Here is a 21,394-nt window from a genome sequence, read left to right on the forward strand (position 1 = left end):
AAAAAATGAAATTTAACCCCAGATATAAGTTCTTCCATGCCAGGAAGTAGGAAGAGGGCAAGAAGCAGGATACAGGACTGGACAAATTACTTCCCTGGCTGTCTTAGTTTCTTATTTAAAGCAATGGAGAGAGTCCAAACCAATCCTGAACACCTTTCCCACTGTAACCTAATAGAAATTTATAAAAATCCTATATTTAGAAAAGTGAAATGTGTAAAAAACAAAAAGTAGGAGGAAGAGGCCATAGTGTTACAGATTAAAAGGACCTCACGGAAGAAAATAAAAAGGAAATCAGTTATTCTGCCAAAGCAGAACATAAAATATATATATATATATATATAGTCACATCACTGGACTGCAGAAGCAGGAACCATTGCTCATGAGATTAAATCAGAGCTTGTCTACATATGATCAAGGACCTGAGACCTGAAACTAATACTAAGAACTAGGGAATTGTCTGAGGAAGAAAGACACTCCTAAGGGAGCACACTTCCCCTTGTCCTCAGAATAAAGTTCATAGTACTTTGGCCAAGCATTTTCAGTAAATATTTACTTGTCAATATGCTAAATAATGAACTTCCACATACATTCGTCCATTTAACTCTTCCAATACTTTAGTAATTATACTTCCTATTTTACAGAAGAGGAGTTTGAAGCTTAAAGAAGTAAAGAGACCAGGATAAGAACCCAATCTCTGACTCCAAGTTCAATGTACTTTCTTCCTCATCGCTATTACAGTCTACCTCCTTCACTGGCACAGGTCCTTCACACATACATTTCCTAGTTGTATATCTCACAATAACTTTGTGAGGTAGACATTCAAGGTTCCTCACTAACAGACCCCTACCCACCTTTTAAATTTTGAAATGGATGCTATTGGCTGCCTACCCAGCATTTATTCTCTTTCGTCTTCAGTAGAGCCCTGATTTTTATCCAGTATTCATCCCTCAGCAGATTATGTTACTAAGGCATTTCTCAAATTTTAGCATGTTGTCAGAGTCATAATTACCTGGAGTGCTTGTAAAAAAAAAAAAAAGTTTTTGATTCAGTGGGTCTGGTACATGCCCTGAGAATCTGCATTTTCAACAGTGACTACACTTTGGAAACCACTGTCCTTTTTTTTTTTTCCTGAAGATTTTATTTATTTATTTGACAGAGGGAGAGAGAGAGCAGAAGCAGGAGGAGCAGGAGGTAGAGGGAGAGGGAGAAGGAGGTTCCCCACTGAGCATGGAGCCCAATGCGAGCTTGATTCCAGGACCCTGGATCACGACCTGAGCTGAAGGCAGATGATTAAACAACTGAGCCACCCAGTCACCCCTGGAAACCACTGTCATAACTAAGGTAATGCTGAACCCTAACCTAGCTCCAAAGGTAGGTCTTTTTTTTTTTTTTAAGATTTTATTTATTTATTTATTTATTTGTCAGAGAGAGAAGGGGAGAAAGAGTACAAGCAGGGGGAGCAGCAGGCAGAGGGAGAAGCAGGCTCCCCTCTGAGCAAGGAGCCTGATCTGGGACTCAATCCCAGGACCCTGGGATCATGACCTGAGAAAGACAGAAACTTAACCAACTGAGCCACCCAGGCGTCCCAGCCAGAGGTAGGTCTTGATATTTAAACCATAGTATTCAAACCATTCTCCTTGACAGTCATTAGTTCAAGAACTCAGGCGGTGGCTCAGTCATTAAGAGTCTGCCTTGGGCTCAGGGCGTGATCCCAGAGTCCTGGGATTGAGCCCCGCATAGGGCTCCCTGCTCTGCTGGGAGCCTGCTTCTTCCTCTCCCACTCCCCCTGCTTGTGTTCCCTTTCTTGCTGGCTGTCTGTCTCATCAAATAAATAAATAAAATCTTTAAAAAAGAAAGAAAAAGAAAAGAACGAACGAACTCAGGCTTAACCAATTAGCTTATGGTAGTCTCTGAAACTCTCATAGTTCAGGGATGGGCAAGTGGCCTAAGTTGATCCAATTGGACTAAAGAAAATTTTTTCCCATTTTAGGAGATGAAGTCAGTGTCCATCTCTCTTTCTCTGCCTCTCTCCCTCCCTCCCTCCTCTTCCCCTTCCTCTCTCTCTCTATCTACGCATCTCTCTCATCCATTGGTTAACAAAAAAAACTCATCTCCTCAACTATTCCTATCAGCCAATTTACCACCATGATGAAAGCCAGCTTTCAACACACACACACACACACACACGAATTTCCCAGACTCCCTGTTAAGTGTAATTCAGGTTTTGCTAATCAGATGCTCTCACGCTGTAATGAAATTAGATGAATGGAGAGACTGGACACAGGACATCCCTCTTGTTGGAGCAAACTGTGCAGGGGCGGCACGGTTCTAGATCTAGCAGTTGTGGCACAGCTCCCTGTTCTGTAGCTTCGAGGCTATGGCAAAGACAGTGGCATCCTTGACAGCTCAGTTCTCCAGTAGGTTTGAGGAATTTCTTCCTGGGAGCTCAGCCTTGGTCCTTTTCTTCTACTTCAAAGGCTCTTTAATCTCCCTGGTACCCTCTAATAAAGCATTTTTCCTTGAATCTGCTAGAGTGGATTCTGTTACTTGCCCCTGTTAATAAGAAACCTGACCAATAAACTGCCCTACACTAAAGATAACATTTATTATTTACTATCATGTTCTCATAACAGCTGACCCTTTCCTTCGTCTTTGTAGCAACTCTTTCCTCAGTCTGCAATGTCCTCCTTCAAAATTATCTCATTTGCAAAAATTATCCACTTCTTCCATAAAGAGATTTACATACAAAGGAGTTAATCACAGAAGAAGGGAAGTAAATAAACGTGACAAGGGAGACCCAGCCTTATAGAAAGAGCAGTATGACATCTGGCAGAGAAGGGGCAAGGAGGAAGGAGGCGGGTATTTCATGTGTAAAGAACAACATTCACAAGGGCATTAAAGTACTTCTTGCCACCAAGGACTGACCCTATGAATTCACAACTTCTTAGATTTGGGATTGATGCCACAGCATATACTGGTGTTTGCTCAATAAATTAGTACTGAACACGAGTGATTTTTAGAGTCAGTTGTCAGGAATTACTAATCCTTAACAACTGTGTATTTTAAAAAAAATGCTATACTAAGAGCCACAAGGAAATTCCCATAGTCTCCTACCCATGAAGATTTATAATGTAGAGAGAAACAAAGATAACTGAAAAGATCAAGGACACAATACAAATACTATAGAGACAAGTGCAAATTCATATAAACAACTGTAAAGAAAAAAAAAGGTTCAAGTCATTGGAATATCTAAAAGTAGCTGTTTTTCGGAGAAGATTTTCCCTAAAAGAATTCATTAATTTACTAAATATTTACTAAGCAACTACTATGTGCTAAAAATTACTCTAGGTGCTGAGAATACAGGGAAGCAACCAGACAAAATCCTTGCTTTCACAAGGTTCAGATTCTAACTGAAGGAGAAATAGGAACAAAGGTTTCAAGGACAGAGTTGTAAATTAAAGCACTGGTCGTTAGGCTCATTTTAGCTTCCTTGTGCTGTAATAATATTAATAGCCAACACTTGCTGAACACTTGTTATGTGCCAGAATCTGCTAAGTGCTTTATGATCATTGCCTCGTGTAATCCCAGTAACAAATCTATGAAGCGGGTATTATTATTAGTACCATTTTAAGGATAAGAAAACTAAAACTACAGAAGTTAAGCAACTCTCCCCAGATCACAGTCAGGAAGGGGCAGGGCCATAAGATTCAAAGTTAGGTCAGTGGCAGACGTTTTAAATGCTGCACAAAATTGAGCAGGGACAAAATTACATTTACATGAGATAGATCTTTGTTAAAATGGGAGGAGGCAGGGAATTATTAATTTGGCATGAGCTTTATCATCTCTGGGTTTGTTTTTTTCCTTATCACATAAAATGAGGGATTACATTCCCTAAACTATGATCACTTCCAGCTTGCTTCCATTGTTTCAAAAACAATGTGAAACGATATTCAGGTGCCTAGTCCAATTGTTGTTAGCAAAAAGGTATTTTGAAGGTTAACCCTATCTGGTTCTTACCCACCAGCTGGGACCCTGTGCTTCCACGCTTTCATTAAGGGTCACATTAGCATTATATTAATTGGTATAAACAGCTGTAGCACCTCCAGCAGATAGGAGACTGGAGGCACAGAGAACAAAGGGAGAGGCAGGAAAGCAATGATTGGCTGACCTGGATCCGTCTAGGTCAGGCATGGCATTTGGTCCCTCTGCATTTCTAAGTTCTCATGAATGTGGATGCCGAGGCAGCAGCCCAAAGCCTTCCTCATTTCCATCTCAATCTCCAGGAAGAATTACAATGAGAACAAGAGCTATTGAGGCAGAGAACAGACTGTGAATATTAAAGTACACACTAGGCAGGAGCCGGCAAAATAAAGAATAAGACAGGTTTTCCTTTTGGACCTAACAAAGTGTAACAGTCAAACCCTATTCACTCACCTGCCATACACGCTGCACCAAACAGTACCTTTTCAAGGAGCTTTTCCAAACCCTTCAATTGTTATGTCCTTCTTCCTATCCCCTATGCATTTATTAGTTATCTCTTAAGTACCAGACTCTGAGCTAGGCACCATAGGAATATAATGAATAAAGCACAATCCCCAACCTTGGGGAACTAAATCCAATGGAGAAACAAGTATATACAGTGGGATTCTTACTATCGGAGTATAACTAATATCAAAAAATGCCATTTAAGTTAACTGATGAGAGACCAAAATTTCCTAGTAAAATTAAAAAAAAAATGATTGGGCCTTTAATTTATCAAGATAAGTAAAAAATTTTTTTTAATTTTTAATATTTAACAAAATTTTAAGTTGTAATTGCCTATAAGGTAATTCTTAACCCAAAGAACATCTGTCACTTCACATTTGGCTTTCAAAACACGTTGATAAGAGGATCAATTTTGTAAAAATATTCAAGAGCTTCACCAATCTTTCCCAAGGGTCTCTCTTAATCCTTTGTTACTTGAATCATTGTCCTCTGAATCTCCTATTATGTCATTACTAGTGTTAATTTCCCCTTCAATTTTAAACTGATCTAACTCTACCTAATCCTCACTTGTCAATGATTTTTTTGTGTGTGATTCAAGCCATTCTCCAATATTGCCTTATTTCAAATTCATAAAAGTCTTCATGTTTTGTGGAATTGTGTTTTCTTTTTCTTTTTTTTTTTTTTTGGTCAGTTTCCATTTTAGAATCTATTTGCATCATACTGTTAGATGTTAATTATCCTACCATTAGAAAGGCACTTACCGAGAAAGAGGGTGAAGAGGACAGAGTCCAACGGACAGCAGGGAGGGATGCCTGAGTGGGGATTAATTTTATAAGTGATCAGTTCCTATGGATAACAAATGAACTTCTAATTATAGTGCAAAGGACAGACAGAATGCTATGGACATTCAAAAAAGCTTAATAAATAGTTGAGTAGATAAGTCAATTGTTATTCAATCATTCAACAAGGATTACTGACAGCCTTTTACATGCTACACACTGCTCAAGATGCTAAGTATATAGTAAGGAATGAAAAAAAGTACTACTCTGTTTGAGTCCATTCAGGCTGCTATAACAGAATGCCATAGACTGGATGGCTTACAAAAAACCCCAGAAATTTGTTTCTTACAGTTCTGGAAGTTAGCAGTTCAAGATCAAAGTACCAGAAGATTCAGTGTCTGATGAGACCTCTCTTCCTGACCCATAGATGCCGTCTTCTCACTGTCTCCTTGCATAGCAGTAGCAGAAAGGGCAAGGGAACTCTCTGGGGTCTCTTTTATGAGAACACTAATCCCATTCATGAGGGTTCCAACCTCAAGACCTAATCACCTCCTAGAGACCCCACCTCCCCAATCATCACATTGGGCATTGAGTTTAACATATAAATTTGGGAAAGACAAACATTCAGTGTGCAGCGCACCCTCAAGGAATTCGTAATCATGCATGGGTAGATGAGGCCTGGAAGACTACATGGAAGACATGGCATCCAAACTGGATCTTGAAGAATGAAGAGTTTTAATAGCAGAGAGGGAAAAGATATTCTAGGCTGAGGGAACAGATGATATGACATATGAAAGTAAATGAAACTGAAAGTCTTTTTAGAGAGATGGAGTAGAGTCAGGAGAAATAAGGCTGAAAAAGTAGGTGGGGTCAAATTATAAAGTTTCCTGAAAAACAACTCAGTTTACACATTATCTTACAAGTAATGGGGACACAGTGGTTGCTTTTGGGCAGAACAGTAACAGGATCAGAAACATTATTCCAGGTAGAACAACAAATGAAAAAGAGGGCAGAAAGACTGGTGGCACTAGTCTAGGACACTAGTAATGAGGTAGTTAACAGCCTAGAGAAAAGATGATTATGGTCTAAACCAAGCAGAGGAGATAGAAAAATAAAAACAAATTTGAAAAAATTGCAGAGATAAAACTGCCAAGGCTTAATAATCCTTGATAGTGTGAGCTCATTCATTCAGCAAATATTTACAACACTTACTATGTTCCCCACACTGTACTGGGTGATGAGGCACAATGGTGGACAAAAGAGAAATAATCTTTGATTCCATGAAGCTGGAAGTCTCGACATACAACAAACAGGTAAGTACAGAATTACAGATCATTACAAATGCCATTACAGAAAATAACAAAGCACTGTGAGAGGATAATGGGGGAGGGGGGATCTTCTTTAGATTAGACAGGTCCTGGCTAACACTTGTTTACTTTTTTTTTTTTTTAAAGATTTTATTTATTTATTTGACAGAGATAGAGACAGCCAGCGAGAGAGGGAACACAAGCAGGGGGAGTGGGAGAGGAAGAAGCAGGCTCATAGCGGAGGAGCCTGATGTGGGGCTCGATCCCAGAACGCCGGGATCATGCCCTGAGCCGAAGGCAGACGCTCAACCGCTGTGCCACCCAGGCGCCCCTAACACTTGTTTTCTAAAAGAAAAAGGGGAGAGACAGAAACCAGACTTGTGAAGAAGCCAGAACTGGGGAAAAACATACCAGGGGAGAAAGGTATGAAGACCCTGAGGCAAGAAAGATTTTCTGAAACTCTGCAGAACAGGAAAAAAAAAAAAAAAATCACTCTGAAGCACAACCAGTGCAGTGGACAGTAGCACAAGATGAAGTCAGAGAAACAAAAACAAGGACCAGGTCTCTCAGAACCTGACAAATCACATTTAACATGTTGTATTTTCTCCTAAATAAAACAAAAAACCCTTACAGGTTTTAAGCAAAGAGTTCAATTAAGAGATTACTGTAGTAGTCTAGGATAGCGATAGTGGTAGCGTGGATTAGAGAGATGACAACAGACACGGAGAGAAGTAGATGGATTCAAAAAATACACAGGAAATAAAATTGATAAGATTGGGGGTGGAGTACCCATGAAGGATAGGACAGAAGGTGTCAGGGGCGAATCTTAAATTTGTGATCTGAGCAACTAGGGAAACAAAGATGCCACTAAGACAGGGATACCTGAGGGAGGACCGAGTTTGTGGGAAAAGATCACGAATGCAGTTTTAGAGCATATTAAGTAGGAAATGTAAGACCTCAAAGTGGAAATATCAAGTGGGTAAATCAATATATGGGTCTAGAGTTAAGAGGAGAGGTTTAGGCTAGAGATATCTGGAAAAATATGGGAGTTGCCAGCAGATATATGGTATTCGAAGGCAGGACAATGAATGAGATGAAGTAGAAAGAGAGTCTGGTATAAGAAGAGGAGAGGATCTCACCCTTGATGAACTCCAACATTAAAAATAAACTAAATAGAATCAAAATAGAAAAAGGCAACAAAATAAACTGAGGAATGATCAGAGGGAGGAGGCAAACAAAGAAAGTGATATCATAGAAGGCAAAAGAGTATCTTAAAGAGAGAGTAATCAAAACGGCAAATAGATCCAGTAAGATGAGAATGAAAAGGAAACCCCATGGCTGCTAACATCACAAAAAGAAAGACATCCACGCATTAAGAACCCCCTGATGAAAGAACTGATACCTAGAAAGTGGTCATGCAAAACAAACAAAAATACAAAGAAAAGAAAAACCTGTATCTGAATTAGCCTCTAGATATTAACTTACATGTAATATACAGGACCAAGAAACTTGTTAAACTATAAAAGGGAGATGCAAAATCCAGACAGTGGGAAACTCTGCAGAACAAACAATGTGGTTTCTTCAAAAATAAACTGAAAGGGGGAAGAAAGAGATTGAGAGGAACTTTGGAGATTAAAAGAAACAGAAAAGACCTACCAACCAATCTCTCTGTGTAGCCCTTATCTGGATTCTGCTCCAAACTGTTAAAGAAGAGAAAAAGTATGACATTTGAATCACAACTGAATATTTTTATGACATCAAAGGATTACTGAGTATGTGTGTCCCGCCTTGGTTTTCGGTTGCTTTTTTTTTTTTTTTTACATGTATATTTGGCACCATGTAGGTCATTATGGGTCTTAGAGTGGTTATGATGAGGTGGTGAGGGTAGAAGTAGACTGGAGCAAGCTTTCAGGTAAATAGGAGGTAAGAAACTGGAAGCAGTAGTTGTAAACAGCTATTTAAAGAAGACTGGCTTTGAGGGAGAGCAAAGACAGAGTTTAGCTGGAGGCTGACATGGGATCTCAGGAGGGCTTTTGTTTGAAAGGGAAGGGGGAAATTGTTTTCATTTAAATAGAACATTTGAATGCTGCTTATGATAACTCGATAGAAAGTAAAATGTAAAGATGCAGAGAAGTGAGATTTCTGAGACAGGACCATGGGAGGCAATATAAAAGAATGTGAAGGAGACCTTTCCTTGAAAGAGAAACCAGCAAAGGCAAAAATGGGTGCACATCCAAGTAGATTCTTAGATTCAGTAGTAGGAATACGAAGCTTCTATTTTATCTGTGATATGGGAAGCAAAGTAGGGTAGGGGAATGGGGGGGGGTGGAGAAGAAACCCAGGGGAAAACATGACAGGTGGAGATTGAAGGGAGAATTGAAGATAACCCTGAATAAAAGCAGCTGTCTCCAGAGCCAAAAACACAGGGGGAAAAGAACAGGTTTTTGGAAATAGAAAATGAGTCAATTGAATAGATTAACTCCTGAAGGAATCATTAAAAGAAAGACTGTAGTGGTATTTTCAGTTTGCAAATATTAAATCCTGTCAAGAGCCCATTTGGTCTTTATATCCCTTGACCGAGTAATCCTACCTATGGGAATTTATTCTTTAAAAAAACCAATCTTTTAAAGGAGAAAGCTATATGTGGTGTTATAGATAAAATTGCAGTATGATTTATAACAGGAAAAGAAAACCCAAATGATTGTGATGGCTAGTTTTATGCATCAACTTGGCTATCTAAGGTACACAGTTCCCTAATTAAATCTAGGTACTAATCTAGGTACTGCTGTGAAGGTATTTTGTAGATGTATTAAACATCTACAAGTCAGTTGACATTAAATAAAGGGGACTATTCTTCCTAATCTAATGGTAGGCTTCATCCAATCAGTTGAATGGCCTCAAGAGCAAAACAGGTTTCCCCACGAACAAAGAATTCTACTATTTCTGTTTCTCTGATAGAACACTGGTACAATGGTTTTAGACAAATTATGGAATATCATCTAAAATTTTATAATGAGCACAAAGAAATAACATGGGGAAATGTTTATAGGTCAAGAAAAAAAAGGCAAACAAATTTAGGTCTACATTGTGATTACAACTATGTAAACATGTATGTTTATATGTAAGAAAAAAAAGAAACAAAAGTGTTTATTCATTAGAGTAATGGAATCCTGGCTGAATTTAAAATTTATGAATAGTGTTACGAAATAGTCTGTGAAACAGAGCTCTGTTATTTTTAATGGAAGAAACTTAGTAACATTATTGTTAAGCCTTACTAAAATTATGTAGCACTTCAAAGAAACTCCTAATAATCTAAAAGGAAACTGCCAATTTTGAAATGTTGCCTTGGATATTATTAAAAAGAATGGACCCTCTGGAAGGTAAATATGCCTACAAGGGCCTCAATCTAATGCCATTTTTCAGTAACATGGAATTCTTCAACTCAAATAAAATGAAGAAAGACCCATGAGGTGCCTGGGTGGCTCGGTCGTTAAGCATCTGCCTTTGGCTCAGGTCATGATCCCGTGGTCCTGGGATGAGGCCCCTGCTCAGTGGGAAGCCTGCCTCTCCCTCCCCCACTCCACCTGCTTGTGTTCCCTCTCTTGCTGTCTCTCTCTCTCTAAGAAATGGATAAAATCTTTAAAAAGAAAAGAGCAAAAGAAAGAAAGACCCAGAACGGCAAAGTAGCCAGTGATCGACTTGATCAGCTTGAGAATTTCCCACATCCTTAGCTAGCTAGCATTAGGGCATGCATCCAACTTTGACTCAGATCAGATATTTGTACTGGGTAGCTAAATATTTAGCACACTAAGGTTTCTTCTCTCCTTCTCTCTCCCAACATCAGGCACTGAAAGGATTCTTGTATGTTTATTTAACTTGAGAAAAACCAAACAAATGCTCTCAGTAAAGAAGTCATATGGACCTCAGTTTGATGCTGGCTCCACTTTCATTCTTTCAAACAAAAAATATTTATTGAGTGACTAGTATATGCTAGGAACTGTGAACACAATGGTGAGCAGAAAAAGATAATTTTTATTTTAAGGAAAAGGGTACTCTATTAAAACTTTTAGGATACCACGGCTTAAAGAGAAATAATTCTCTAGAGCTTATGGTCTGATAGGGCAGATAGATATTAATCAAATAATGCCATAGTATAATGGGTAAGAGTATGTTTCTATGTAAATAAATAATAACACAAATGCTGACGTGTTTAAAAGTGAAGTGCACTGGGGCGCCTGGGCTGGCGCAGTCGTTAAGCGTCCGCCTTTGGCTCAGGGCGTGATCCCGGCGTTCTGGGATCGAGCCCCACATCAGGCTCCTCCGCTATGAGCCTGCTTCTTCCTCTCCCACTCCCCCTGCTTGTGTTCCCTCTCTCGCTGGCTGTCTCTATCTCTGTCAAATAAATAAATAAAATCTTAAAAAAAAGAGAGAAGTGCACTGGTGTCTGCAAGTTATTTGGAATGGCTTCAAAATAAGATTGCTGAGTGGATTAAGGGATGGATAGATATTCAAATATAGCAAAATATTACAGAATCTAAATAATGAGTATTTGGGTGCTCACTGCACATACTTCCCTTCTAATACTTTACTATTATAATTTTTAAACATACAAAAATGTTGAAAGAAGTGTACCATCAAACAGTTTCAAGAGGAGTCAACCTACAGGAAGGATTTTTGTGTGTGTGATGAAAATTTCAATCTTTGACCAAGAGTTCTAGATATTATAGATACCAAGAGGCAGTCTCAAAACCACTTAATTTACCCATCAATATTTATTTGCTTGGTTGTTTTAGCTGACAGTGATAGAGAACATTCTACACTCAAGATACTAAGCTGAAAGTGCTGGCACTTTACAGGTAGGGAGAGGCCCTCAGGCACTAACTGTCTATAAAATCAGATTTAATAATCCCTTCTCAGTCTCTCAGAATCAAACAGGATATTGCATAGGGTAGCATTCTGAAAGGTCTCTTCCTACCACCGCAACTTTATCAAGAGCCATTCACTCTTATTCCATGTGCAGCAGCCATAATGGCTTCTTTTTTAGTTCCTATGTTGAGGTAAACCAGAGCTGTCTAACAGAAATACAATATGAGCCCTTAACACGAGCCACATATGTAATCTTAAATTTTCTAGTAGCTATGTTTTTAAAAGCTAAAAAAAAAAGGTGAAATTAATTTGAAAATCTATTTTAACCCAGTTTATCCAAAATGTTAATATTTCGATATATAGTAAACAAAAAATTAGTTGTATTAAATTCTTTTTTCAGTACTAAACCTTCAAAATCTAGTATATATTTTCTATTTATAGCACATCTCTATTTGAACCAGCCACATTTCAAGTGTTCAGTAGCCATTTTGTCTAGTAGTTACCATCTTGAGCATCATAGCTCTAAACTTTTACCGACTTTCAGGGTCTTTGTGCATTTAAAATGTTCCCTCTGCATAACATGCTGTACACCCTATTCTCTGAATGACTAATACCTATTTATCTTGCATATCTGAGTTTAAAAGCATCGTCTCCTCAGTGAGGCCTTCCTTTTCATCACTCCAAAAGTCTCTACATTAGTCCTTTACCTCTTTTGTAGGACTTATCAAAACCTGCAACTATTTATTTGTACATTTAATGCTTTTCTTTGTATTCCCCTCTGGAATGTAAGCTTTATAAGAGCAAGGAAAAGGATCATTTCTGTATTGTTTATGATTGTACCCCAAGTACTAATCACAAAGCTTGGCACATAGGAAGCAACCAATAAATATTTGTAGACTAATTAAGGAATTGATAAACAGATGCACTGTAGAGACTGAGTTTGTATGCAAATGAAAGTAAGTATATTTTGCCATTCCCAACTAGTCTGGGACCTTTACAAAACAGTCAACTTCAGATAATTCTCTGGCAAGCAGCAATAGTTAGAAACATGATTTTGGGGGCACCTGAGTGGCCCAGTGAGTTAAGCATCCGACTCTTGATTTCAGCTCAGGTCATGATCTCAGGGTTGTGAGTGAGGCTGTGTGCTGAGCATGGAACCTGCTTAAGATTTGCTCTCTCCCTCTCCCTCTGCTCTACCCCCATCCCACCCCATCCCCCCACCCCGCTTGCTCATGCACACGTGTGCATTCTTGCTCTCTAAAAAACAAACAAACAAACAACATGATTTTTGGAAAGAGAACAGGCTGTAAATAGTTTTTATCATTCTCCAAGGAACCAGGAATTTTTTGGAAGTCAAGGGAAAATGAAGGAGGTGCCACTGGTCAAAGCAACATCCAGATGATCAAGAGCCAACTAGATCTGGAGACAGATGATATGGATTAAAGATGGCAATCTCCAAATGCATGGCCATGTTATTATGGACAAGCCCTTAACTTCTCTCCATCTACAAAAATATGATGCCTTAAGGATAAAATTAAATTAAACGAGATTATATATAAAGTGTTTTCAAAACAGTAAAGTCTAAATATATATTAATTGTCTCTAGGGTGCTCAGGAAATTGGACTTTCAAAAGTCTATCATCATGAATTTTCCCCCTTTGTTCACCTGGTTTCTTGCTTTATGTTACTTTGCAGATTATATATAGATCACTTCTGAAACTAATCAAGCAAAATCTACCCTGATAGCAAATAAAAATCTCAGACTCAGGGAGCGCCTGGGTGGCACAGCGGTTAAGCGTCTGCCTTTGGCTCAGGGCATGATCCCGGCGTTGTGGGATCGAGCCCCACATCAGGCTTCTCCGCTATGAGCCTGCTTCTTCCTCTCCCACTCCCCCTGCTTGTGTTCCTTCTCTCGCTGGCTGTCTCTATCTGTCAAATAAATAAATAAAATCTTTAAAAAAAAAAAAAATCTCAGACTCAGGACTGATAGATAAAACTCCAGATGCGAAAATAATCTTAAATGGAAGAAAATCTTATAAAAATGGTAATTCTCCAACAGGTGATGGGGGACTAAGAGTCCCTCCACCAAATCAGGTCCCACTGTACCCATTCCCCAACCTCTAGCCCACTGAGAACTGTTTCCATACTAAAACACTGTTACTGATGGACTATGTCCTAGTGTATTACAAAACAAGGGTGAAGGCAGAGAGGAGGAGATATGACAGTAAAAAATCACTGTCATAAAATATTTGAGTGGGGGAAGTTAGCATCAGATTTAATGCATCTATAAAACAGTTAAGGATAACTGAGGCTCAGAGTAGTTAAGTGATTTGCCATGGTCACACAGTAATAATCATAAAAATGTCTTCAAATCCCAGCTTGATCTTTCCGCTCTTAAATTTCATCATCTATAAAATGAGTATAAAATAGCATACCTCTTATAGGACTATTTTGAGGAGTAGAGGGAAAAATCAAAAGTGAAGTACTTGGTACATCAAAGTCCTTGGTAAAAGGTCAGTTGTAATGAGGCTGATGATGTTGATTTGTTCTCAATCTCATTTATCCCCAATGAATAATGACGTTGGGGGAAGCAGGTGGCTGGGAAACAGGGAGATCACCAACCCAAACTCATTTTTTAAAAACATTAAAAAATAGAGGAAATGATACTATTGGTTACATTTCCACAATAAAACTGATAGGTTTGTTGTTTTTTGTTTTCCTTTTTTCTTTTATTCTTCTGTATTCTCAAGAGCCTAAAGGCCCTGGCTTCAAATCATCGCTGTGGGGCTATATAGCCTCAGGCAATTCAATTAACCTCTGTTTCCTATTCCATAGTATGGAGATAAAACAATGCCTGTCCTAATTAATCCACAGAGTTGTTGAAAGAATAAAGTGAGGTAATATTAGTAAAAATATTTTGTACACTAGAGGCCCTTCACCATCTAGGCCTTGTCTTCCTCTCTACTCCTACCACTCCCCACCGTACCCTAACCTGTAAGTGTTTTAAAATACTCAGAGTTCCCCAAACATGCTCTCAAGCCTTCTAGCCCTCACGCTGCTCTCTTTCAGGAAGGTCCTTCTTCTTTCCTCTCTTCCCACCCCTCCCCAACTGTGCTTGGTTAACGCCTGTTCATCTCTCAGAACACAACTTAGCTGTCGCTTGCATTAAGAAGGCTTGCCAGGCCACCCCCATTTCAGGTGGAGTAGATGCCTTTCCTTTGTCTTCACATAGCATGAGCCTATACCACCACGTGTCGTTTTTGTCTCAATATAATTGTCTATGGACTTGTCTGTTTCTTAACTATAAGCTTAAGGGTAGAGACCAGGTATGATTCATCTATTTTTTCAGAGCCCCTGACAATGCCTGATGCTTAATATGTGTTTAGCAAATGAAACTTAAATGACAATTAAAATATTAGTTTTCATATGGTAGGTACCTAAGACTTTTATGCAAAATATTATAATACAAAGCAATACTTCTCAATCTTGGCTGCATATCAGAATCACGTATAAACCTTCAAAAATAGAAATTCCAAAGATTTTGATTAAGTAGACTTTAGAGCCCAGGCAACAGTTTTTGTTTGTTTGTTTTTTTTACATCTTCACAAGTAGTTCAAATGCACAGCCAAAATTCAAAACCACTGCTATAAACAATTGAAGTCATTAAATTATAACAATTCTACCTAACATCTACGTAGCTTAACATCCTACAATTCATTTTTACATATATTATTTATTTAATCCAGTATTATTAACAGTGTTATATTAGTTTCAGGTGTACAATATTCATTTTCACATACATTATTAATTGAATCTTCACAACTCTGTGAGTTAGGTGTTATTTCTATTTTCCAAACTAAAAAATAGATATTAAAATAAGTATCCAACTAGGTCTTTGCCTAACTTCAAATTTAATGCTCTCCCTTCTACATCCAACTCCTTCCCTAGAAAGTGACAGGTAATATTGCAGCAACATACAAAGTACATGGGGACAAGGATTCAAATGAGAAAGACATGAATCCCAGCTTCATGGGAATCAGAGAGAGAATAAGCAAAGCTAGGCCTTGAAGATACAGGCAGGCAGATGAGGGTGGAAGCCAGACGTATTCTTTCACTGTCATTTATCATCCCAAAAGATTCAAAAGGCAGATCCTGTAAAGGAGAAAAATGTTCTTACCAGCCTCGCTTGGTATTTACACAGTCTGCAAGGGACACTGGAGAGGGCTGGAGGTAGAAGAGTGGAATAAGAAAATCCCATACACAAGAGTGAACTTCCCAATGCTACATGAAAATTACCTCACCCTGACTCCATGAATAAGAGCCAAGACATAATGGACTTGTTATAACTAAGACTTAGATCAACTTTAGAGAATTAATACCAAACAAAATCATATTAATGAGGGATCAATGATCTTCTGGTTCTTTCTAGACTTATTATCACATTATTCTTAGTGGATAATCTGGAAGATCCTAGAACATAGATCATTTCCCCCATCTCAAAGACTAGAAAGATAGAATGGTGGACAAAGTTACTTATGAAAGATAAAGCTTAACACAAGAGTAGAAAAAACATGATGTTAATAAATTTATGATGGCAAAGGGAAATGAATATTCAGGCAGTGGTGACTCAGAACGCTGGATTAAGTCTGATCTCTCAGCTTCAGTGGTAAAGTGTTATCTTTGAGTCTGTAATATCATGACCATCTGACATAGTCTTACCAGCAAGTATTTTTTTGTAGTTCAAACTCTCGACTTCAGTCAGAATTTTCTTAGGGGGAAAAGGCTAAAGGGATTAGGAAGCAACCTAAAAGGACATTTCTAGTGCTCCAAAGTATAGTTTGATAGTTTAAACGTCAATATGATATAGTGATAAAAGTGAAGTACTACATTGAGATTCAAAAAATGTAGTTTTAAACCAATATTTAGTCATTTGCTAATGATGTGCCTTTGAGCAAACCAAGACTTCTATAATCCAGTCTCCTAACTCATAAAATGGAAATACCTATCTCACGGGGCTGCTGTGAAGACTAAACAAATAACACCAGGGGAAGGTGTTATTCTTTTCCCTGTATGAATGATAAATGTAAATGCATGTAAAACTGTCTTCACCAATCTTTCTGTGCACAAAAAAAGAGAGCAGGCTAAATGAAGAAAAACATTTATTTTAACTCTCACAGCAATATACTTGCAAAACATTCCTATATTCTCTATACAGAAAAATTAAAGCAGCCTGGGTAATGAGCATAACTCATAATTGCTGGTATCAGGTGAATATGAACTGGAATGGAGGCCTACCACTTACTTTCAGCAAAACCTTGAACAAGTTCCCGTTGCCAGTCTGAGCCTCAACCACCTTATCCATTAAACAGAGGTACTAGTAATCATCTTACATGCTTATTTTGAAGATTGGAGAAAACAGCTCATGTGATGTCTGGTATGTAAGAGGTGTTCAATAAAGTTTACCACCACCTAACAACTGCTAACAAATTATACTCTCCAAAGTTTCCTTTATATTCAATATTTTATTTAGTTGCTTCATAACCTTGTAAGCTAGTCATAGCAACTGTTATTATCCCCATCTTACAGTTGGACAAAAGGCTCAGAGATAAAATTACTTCCATAAGGTCATACAGTAATAAGAGACTAAATTAAGTTTCCCTGACCATTCCTCCCACCCCAAATTACAACATTAGTCCTTAGGAATTAAAATGACATCTATGAAATAGTATATGCTTTTGAAAACCTTAAGCTTCTCTCTTTACAAAAAAAAAAAAAGTTTTTCCCCTACTTTCTGGTTATGGTTCAGAAAGATAAAAAAGGGGGAAAGAAAAAGTCATTAAAACCAGCAACAACGGGATTGAGAATTGTCTCAAATTAGCAACTATTGATTCCATCTTGATTTTTCTTTTCATTTTCCCCAAAAGCCACAGATCTCTTAGTTAAAATTGTTTAAAGGTCTGCTTATCAAAATGATACTTACTTGATAAACTATCCCTAAACTGAGAAAATAAATTAGAAAGACAAATTACGTCTTCGGGAGTATACATCATTTTTCTACCCCTCTATTTCATCCCTTCATTTCAGCACTTATCATGCATGGTGTAATATCTTTAACACCTTGAGAACCTGAACCGCATCCTATTCATACCTGAACATCCTGTCCCAGCATGGGGCCTTGCACATGGTAGAGAAAGACTCAATAAGTGTTTATAAATAAATGAACAAATGAAGCCAATCTCTCAGAGGGAAATTAGGAAAGGAGAAAACTGGATATGGTATCTTAGGGCTAATAGGAAAGTGAAAGAAACAAAATATTTTAAGAGCTTCATAAGGAAGAGAAACCTTTGTGTGGAGTCAAACGGCCCTTGTACGGCTTTAAGTATCACTAGAGAAAGACAAAAACCACAGAAGATCCGGAAGAGACAGCTTCAAGTCAAAAGACTCAAAAGTTAGGGCGCTTATTTAGATTTGCAAAACCAGGTTACAAATTCCCAAGAAACAATCCTAGCATAAGATATTTCAACAGCAGTCTTCAGGTCTTGGCTAAAAGAACTCTAGCTGAAAATACTGTAGGCTTTGGTGGAGAAGGACAGATGTAAAACAGAAGAAAAGCTCAGTCTAAATCAAATCCCCAAAAATGTCAGAATCCACTTGGACTTGCATATTGGAGTATGGTTCCTCTTCATTCTGAGAACTATTCTTAAATAAAACCCCAGTATAACAGCTGGCTGTAAATAGGACTACATCCTCTTGTATTTTTCATTCAACAAATATTTGAGAGCCTGCTATATGCAGTCACTGCTCTAGGCCCTGGGAGTAGGGTAGCAAGCAAAACAAACAAAATGCTCTCAGGAAGCTTTCAATCTAGTGGCAAAAGACACATGACCAACAGATGGGATGGAGTGGCAGGCAGTAAGTGCTAAGGAAGAAAAAGAAGGGAGGGAGAGAGAAAGAGTACAGAAGGAAAGAGTGGGAGGGAGCTGGCAAGGAGCTGGTCTTATCAAAAACAGATCTTTTAACCCAGTGGTTTTCAAACTTTAGCAAGTGTCAGAATCACCTGGATGGCTTGTTAAAGCAGAGGTTTGAGAGCCCCAACCCCACAGTTTTTCATCTGCACGTCCAGGATGGGAATAGTAATTTGCAATTCTATCAAATTCCCAGATTATGTTGATGCTGTTGGTGTAGGGACTGCACTTGGAGCTAACTGTTCTAACCCAACAGATTAGGAAGCCTCTATCCCATGGGTCTTGACTTAGCTTATACATTCATTCATTTCAAAAATATATCCAGTGCCAAGAACTCTGCTAGTCACTAAAATTAAACAGATCCTGCCCTCAAGAAATTCACAGGTTAATCGGGTTGGGGGGGAGGACTCAAATAATTGCCATAGAGTACTATAGAGAGATTTGAGACTGGTATGTACATGAGCCAGAGGATGGAAGAGCAACCAATTCTATGGCAGTAATAGGAGTGACTTAAGGACTGCTTCCCAGAGGTCCAAGCACTTCTCCACAGGCAGATAGTGGGTGGGAGGGCAGCATTTCCCCTGGGAAGAATAGCACCAGGGAAAAGCAGGGACGAGAAAGAGTATGGCAGAGGAGTTATAGAAAGTGAGGCTGCAAACGTAAGCAATAATCCGATCTCCAAGAGCTCCTTATTCATGTTAAAGAGTTTAAAAATTTATCTTTAGGCAATGACTAGTTGGAAAGTAGAGGGAAATGATGTGATGGGGTATAACTTTCCAAAGCTCTCTCTGGATACATAGGGCCCTTCTTTCACAAAGCACGGGTTTCTCCAAGCCTACAAGGCCTCATAACGTGTGCTTGTAAATGTATATTTAATTGAACTGGACAAGCTTTCCGTCATGTGCTATCTTATGGATGAGAGGCAGGTCACCACCTTCCCCACAAAACTCACTTGGGCCTGGACAAGACTTGTAAAACAGGTCCAGTAGCCTCAATTATTGCACACTACTCCCTGTACAACTGGAGTCCCCCCAGAGATTAGGGCAGGCCTTCATTGTTTACATGTCTACCTCACCCACTAGACTTTGAGCTCTTTGAAAACAGAGAATGTCTTAATAGACTCTGAATCCCCACAGCCCTAGCAGGAGACCCAAAACATAGTAGCTCTCCAGACTCTAGTAATGTTGGGTAAATGAACCACTAAGTAAATTTACCAATAAACCCATAAGCTCATATAGGTGAGGATATGGATAAGCTTCAGGTTCCATGTTCCCAAAACCCTTTTGAGAAGTAGAGTTTCCAGTTGAGGTGAGGTGGATTTCATATGCACCTGAAAAGGATTTCCCCAACAGGAAAAGAAAATGTTACAAGTGCCATAAAAATCATACCAGGCTTCTGGGGGCCCCAATGAGAATAAGTTTTGCCTGAAAAGAGTTTGAGGGTAGATGCCAGCAAAGACCTGGGGAGACGGGGATGAGGCGGGTGGCAGGATTATTCAGCGGGCTCGTCAAAGCTGAGTATGTGCTGGATACCTGCCGATTTCTAGGGCTTAGAAAGTCCTGGAATTTTAAGACTGGAAGTGACCTGCTCAAGGTCACAAAGTAAGTAGGTGAAGTCACAAGGTAAGACCAATGAGGCATCTATATACTCTTGATTCCTGTTTTCTCCTGACAAAGTCACAGTAGGCAAAATCAGAGGTTATTCTCAGGAACAAGTTTTAAAATACGGGCTAGACTGATGAATTTGAATTTTTATTGGCAACCATAGTACTAACCCTTCCCTTCACCTTTCAGTTCTGCGGGAAGAGTGTAAGACAGTTATCCAAGCAGTTTAACAAACAAGAAACACTTTGCTCCCAACACACCTAAACACCAAAACTTCTAAAGCATTCTTCCAAAATACCCGCAGCAACGTTTGCTGCTGGAACATTCAAGACAGTAAAGGCCATAAGAATCACGTCTTTGGAAACGGAGTATTGAACATAAAGTAACTGTCAGTCTCCTTTCGTTGTTTGTTTCTAACTCTACAAGTTAGGGTATTCCCGGGGTGGGGGAGGGGCTGCATAAGTCAAGCTCCATCCAGCCGTATTTTTCAAGGAGGCGAACCCTAGAGGCGATTCCCCCGGCCTGGATAGGAGGATTTTTTTTCCACGCAGAATGAATCGGACGCCGCTTTGCTGGGCTTCCCGGTGGCCCGCCAGCGTTAGCGCCGGAGGACCGCAAAGTTCGCAAGGGAGGCGGCTCCCAGCCCCAGACCTGTCGGGTCTCCGGGCCCCTCCCCCGCTCCGGCCCTCCTCCGGGTTCCCCCGGGTCCCCAGCTTCTGAGACCGCCGGCCTCGCCGGGCAGTGCACAGGGGGCCTTTGTTGGTCCGCCGAGAGCGGCCGGCCGCGCCGGGAGGCGCCCCGCCTCATCTTACCTGGCGCCCCCTCCCGCCGCAGGGAATGAATGGGCCCCGGCCCCCCACCCGCGCCGCTCCCACCCCCGCGCCCCAGCCCCGCAGCCTGCGACGCCAGGGGGGCCGCGCGGGAGGCTGACTCTCACCTTCCGCGCTCGCTCGGCTCTACTCCGCTCCTCCTCCTCCTCCTCCACCCCGGTGGCGGCGGTCGAGCCGAGGAGTAAGCGCGAGTGTGCGCGAGGGGCCGCTTCACTTTCTCCCTCCCGCCGCCGCCGCCGCGCGTTCGCCGCCTCCCCCACCCTGCTCGTGCCGGGGAGTCCCCTCAGGACGGGGTGGGGGGCGGGGGTCAGCGACGGCGAGGGGGCAGGAGGCAGTTAGGCGACACGGGAGAAGGGGGTGCTGTGAGGGGCGAGAATGTGAGGGGACTCGGGCGGCCTCTGGGGAACGAGGTGGGGAGACAGAGTTCTTTGAGGAGATCTTGAGAGCGCGGGGCCCCGTGAAAGAGGGGAAAGAGTCTGAGGGGAAAGCGTCTGGGAAGTAGGACCGCAGAGCCGGTGAGGGAGACGGCGGGGAGGCGCGAGGGACGAGCGCAGCGGG

At 40.2% G+C, this 21,394-nt stretch overlaps 1 protein-coding gene across 1 annotated transcript in view; it reads right to left on the minus strand.

Annotated features, from left to right (window-relative positions):
• PAK1 (p21 (RAC1) activated kinase 1) overlaps window positions 1-20,958 on the minus strand; it is a 151,018-nt gene extending 130,060 nt beyond the window's left edge. The window contains exon 1 of the mRNA XM_040630897.1: window positions 20,944-20,958. The gene's annotated coding sequence lies outside the window, so the exon portion shown is untranslated. The remainder of the gene's footprint in view (window positions 1-20,943) is intronic.
• Window positions 20,959-21,394: the final 436 nt, after the last annotated feature.

The sequence above is a fragment of the Ursus maritimus genome, unplaced genomic scaffold (assembly GCF_017311325.1).
Source record: "Ursus maritimus isolate PB19 unplaced genomic scaffold, ASM1731132v1 scaffold_16, whole genome shotgun sequence".
NCBI lineage: Eukaryota > Metazoa > Chordata > Mammalia > Carnivora > Ursidae > Ursus > Ursus maritimus.